Source organism: Elephas maximus, chromosome 1 (genome assembly GCF_024166365.1).
Source record: "Elephas maximus indicus isolate mEleMax1 chromosome 1, mEleMax1 primary haplotype, whole genome shotgun sequence".
In the NCBI taxonomy this organism is placed as follows: Eukaryota; Metazoa; Chordata; class Mammalia; order Proboscidea; family Elephantidae; genus Elephas; species Elephas maximus.
Genome location: NC_064819.1, coordinates 56,553,374 through 56,558,352, shown reverse-complemented (window position 1 = coordinate 56,558,352; position 4,979 = coordinate 56,553,374). Strand labels below are relative to the sequence as shown.

Sequence of the window (4,979 nt, the reverse complement as noted above, 5' to 3'; positions counted from 1 at the left end):
CATGTGTATCAGAGCAGATGTGTGCTGCGTGAGATTTTCAGTGGCTCAGCTTTCAGAAGTAGGTCACCAGGCCTTTCTTCTGGGTACCTCTGGGTGAACTCAAACCTTCAAACTTTTGGTTAGCAGCTGAGCATGTTTACCATTTACACCACTCAGGGACTCCTTGGGCTGAGTCTGACAATGTTCATTGAATGCCTTCCTAGTTCTGAAATCTTGACTCTCAAATCTCACAACTTTTCTTTATAAAGAAGCAAAAACAACCATCTTTTAGGAAGCAGTAGGTTTGTTTTTTTTTATGGTGATGGAAAATTCAGCAATGATTACGGGTGGTGGTTGCACAACGTGATTAATGTGATTTATATCACTAAATTGTACACCCGAAAGACATGCATGCTGATGTCTCTGAGTGTGGAATGCTAGCTGAGGGGTTGAGTATTGATGGGAAAAAATAAACAGTTTGTGTAATATTTTCAAAAACCTGATTTGCCAAAAATATTGGCAAATATTGTGTTATACATATTTTTATAACAACTGAAAAACAACAAGTTTCTTCCTGTCTTATTTTGAACACAAACACTGTCAGGCAATACTTAACCATACAAGATAAGAGGTAGACTTAATGAGGATGCTGATAGAGATATCGCTGTCTATAAAATAACTACAACCATCCATCATTTAACTTTGTGATTCCCATCAAACCCTAGAACTGCAACAGCACGCCTGAAAACCTTGATAAAAATTCAGGTTAAGCCTTGTTTTTCGTTCTCAGAAGCTGGACTTTTTAATGTTTATTCCTGGAAACTTTAAAGCCAAACCACCCTTAAAACAGAATTGTAGTAACTTCAAAATCTGTTTTTTGCAAAGTACCACAGGTATTCTAAGCTAGGTAATGCAGAGAGAGGCCTATTGTGTGATGAGAAACAAAAGGTCACTAGTTCTTGGTGTCAAGTCTTGGATCAGCAACTAGGATTCTGGTTCTCTTCCTCTCTGTGATCCAGGCCTTACAGAAAGAAAACCCAACTACTATCAGGAGTGTCCCGGGGTGGCACAAATTGTTTGCGCTCTACTACTAGCTGAAAGGTTAGTGGTTTAAACTCATGGTCTCACAGAAGAAAGGCCTGGCAATCTGTTTCCATAAAGATCATATCCAAGAAAACCTTACGGAGTACAGTTATATTCTGTAACACACGGGATTACTACAAGTTGGAATTGACTCGACAGCGATGGCTTTGGTATGGTTCGATCAGGAGTGTGTAAGATCCATTTGCCGTGTGCACTGATGTCTCTGAGCATGGAATGCTAGCTGAGGGGTTGAGTATTGATGGGGAAAAAAGAAATAGTTCATGTAATATTTTCAAAAACTTGGTTGTAGAGGACCTCACTACCATCAAGAAGAAAAGCTGGGAGCACAGCTCATCTTTTGGACCTAGGGTCTCTGCCCGGAGAACCTCCTAGACCCAGGAGGCTGAGAGAGCTGTAACACTGGAGACAGCATAAGATGATGGGAGACAGGCATGAGACGGAGCAGCTGCACTAGGGGCAGTGAAGCAACATGGCTTTGGTGGGCCTGCCGACCCATGGAGTGAGAGAGCTGAGCACCTTCGGGCAGGAGGCTGGCTGGTGGAGTGGGGTGCCTGCAGGCACTTGTTGGCAGAGCCAAAGAACTATAATACTTGCTTGAGCAGGGCAGAGGCGGGTAGCAGAGGTTCAGCCTGAGCTGGAGTCCAGAGGCAGAGGCTGGAGCAAAAGGCCTGCCTGCAGACAGCTGGCTTGGTTGGAAGATGTCTTGGTTGAGGAACTGTGTCCTGTCTCCTGAGTTGTATACTGTTACTTCCAAGTTGATCCTGTTCCTGAGTTGTAACCTGTTACTTCCCTAAAAAACCCGAAATCATGGGGAAAAAAAAAACACAACAAACTTGGTTGTAGTGTATTCCTCCTGTGGCAAAACCTTGGGACCTGGAGGTGCTAATACACCTCTGCATTTTTTTCTCCCTGTGCTAGAAAGGAAAAAGGCCACTTCGTTACATTTTTAAAATAAGGAAAACACAGAAATAAAGTGCTGTCACACGTTTGGTTATATAAAATACTTGCACGTCTAAACAACAGTAATATAAAAAATGCAGTCCCTAGACAGCCAGGATTTGGGGACTGACTAGACAAAGAGAGGCCACTGGAGGAATATTTGGGGAAAGAAAGCCCCAGCGCAGATTGGAAGGGCTTCTAGAAAACACAGAGAATGCCACAGAAGGAAAGAGGGGAAGAAGAGGCATTGGAATTGGGGAAAAAATCTTATTCTTGCCTTTCTAAAATCGAAGGCAGTACTAAAGGGAGCCTCTAAAACTCTGAAAGCAAGGAAGGTAAGTTCCCAGGAGAAATGAGCCAACGTGAGACCGTGGGTTCCAGAGCCCAGGAAAGAGATAGGATTGCATCATTTTTATGACGTGGTTACTCAATGCCGCTCACGTGATTCAGCAGCCACTTTTCTTGTCCCCATTGCCAGGAAACGGAGCAAGTGGGTGAACTCAAAGGATGTTTAAGAGATGTTTCAACAGAACCTAGTGGTGGGTTGAATGTGGAGACATTTCAAGGATTACTCCTGGGTTTAAGGAATGAAAGATTATGCAGATGGAGGCACCATTTTTTTTAGATGGAAACGTTGGAGGTGATATCGCTTGGTTTGGGGAGATTTTGAAATTTTAAGTATAGGGTGACTATAAAACATTTGAATGTATAAAATCTAGAACTCAAAGAGATGCCTAAGCTTGAGATTAAAATTGGAGAATTGTCAACATTCAGTTGGTACTTCCATCACCTCTCTGCCAGTTGGATGTATCGTGGTGGCGTGTGGGTCACCATGATGCTGAAAGCTGTGCAACCCATTTGTAATTTCAAATACCAGCAAGATCCCCCATGGTTGACAGGTTTCAGTGGAGCTGCTAGATTAACAGACTAAGAAGAAAGGCCTGGCAATCTATTTCTGAAAACCAGCCAATGAAATCCTTATGGATCACAATAGAATATTGTCCAAAATACTGCTGGAAGATCAGCCTCGTAGGTTGGAAGTCACTCAAAATGCACAGTGGTCACAACAACGGACTCAAAGATACTCAACGGTCATGGAAATAACTCAGGATCAGGCAACATTTTATTCCATTGTGCGTGGGTCACCATGGGTTGGAACTAACTAGATGGCAACTAACAAGAAGTGGTATTTATACATGTGGGAATGGATGGGGTAGTCCAGATAAACGGCATAAAAAAAAGGAAGACCCAGTTCCAAGTCCCAAGAAGCTCCAGTATTGAGAATCGAGATAGAGGGAATGAGACCACCAAAGCTGACTAAAGCATTCCCAAAAAGAAAATGTGGTGCCCCAAGAAGAGCAGAAAGTGTTTCTAGGAAAACTCAACAGGGTTTGAGTCCCGGCCCTACCACTTAGCGCTTTTGTACGCTTGGGGAAATTGCTTAACTTCTCTGAAATTCAAGATCACTTTTGAATTTGAAGAAGTATCACACACATAATCACAAGCCCCAGAATTAGCATTTCACAGTTCCCTGAGGCACCTATGAAAGCAAGAACAAGTTCCTTTTTTGATTTTATTAAAGGAACGTTTCTTAAAGTTTGAGGGAACTGATGAGACAAGTAATATATATCTATAGGTTTTATGCAATGGTCACGAGAATTCAATTCCTGTTTTAAATTATTGGCATATTTGTGCAATAGAGAGGACAGGTTAATGCAGAGGTTGATTTATCTGTTCACACCTAAGATGAATATTTTGTCCGTTGATTCTCCTTACCTAGGTACTCGAGAAGTCTGGCTCAACTAATTTTGAAGAATTTGAAAATTTCTTTGTAAGGGCCAACTTGTCAACCAAGAGATATCACAAATGATTTTTCAAACAATTCTTTTTGAGGGAGAAAGTGTGATGAGTTTCTCTGTTACAGAGAAAATTAATCTAACTGTACCCATCTCCTGTTATTTAGATCAAAACATAATGATGAATTTATCTTACTTTCTAGATAGAGTCCCTAATTTTTTAAGTACAAATGATATTTGGAAAATAAATTTGTTTTCCAGTAAGAATATAAAATGTCCACTCTTTTAGGTTTGAGTGACTCTTAGCTTTAGCCATGTTTTAGAATCCCTCTCTCTTTTATTACTTTAACAAAGTTGATAAAGAATTTTAAAAGCAAAAATGGCACGTGTACTACAATTAGAACGATACAGAGAAGATTAGCATGGCCACTGGGCAAGAATGACACCCAAATTTGTGAAGCATTCCATTTTTAAAAGAAACATAAAAAAGTACCACTTTGTCTCTCTATTGTCTATCAACTATAAAACCAAACCAAACCCACTGCCAACTCATAGCGACCCTATAGAACAGAGTAGAACTGCCTCATAGAGTTTCCAAGGAGTGGCTGGCGGATTTGAACTGCCAACCTCTGGGTTAGCAGCCATAGAACTTAACCACTATGCCACCAGGGTTTCTGATCATCTAGCTTTAATATATATCCATCATCATCCATCCAGCTACCTTCAAGCCAACTCCAATTCAAGGCAACCCCACATGTGTCAGAGTAGAGCTGTGATCCACAGGGTTTTCAGTGGCTGATTTTTCAAAAGCAGATTGTCAGGCTTTTCTTCCAAGGTTCCTCTGGGTGTGCTAGAACCTCCAACCTTTTGGTTAGCAGCCATGCACTTTAACCATATGCACCTCCCAGGGTATCCTTAATACGTATAGCTTCAACTTATTAATATGTGTGGCCTTGGACAATAGTGTGAGGAGCCAACAGTAGACAATAGATGCAGGTTATTTTATTTTATTTTTTTTGATTGACTTACTGAATGGCCTCCAGGAACTTAATTAAGTTTCTAGATCCCTTTTTTTTTTTATTGACTTTTATTGAGCTTCAAGTGAACGTTTACAAATCAAGTCAGTCTGTCACATATAAGTTAATATACATCTTACTCCTT

At 40.9% G+C, this 4,979-nt stretch overlaps 1 pseudogene; it reads left to right on the top strand.

The window, feature by feature from the left end:
• Window positions 1–4,191: 4,191 nt before the first annotated feature.
• LOC126057695 (uncharacterized) lies at window positions 4,192–4,292 on the top strand (annotated as a pseudogene).
• Window positions 4,293–4,979: the final 687 nt, after the last annotated feature.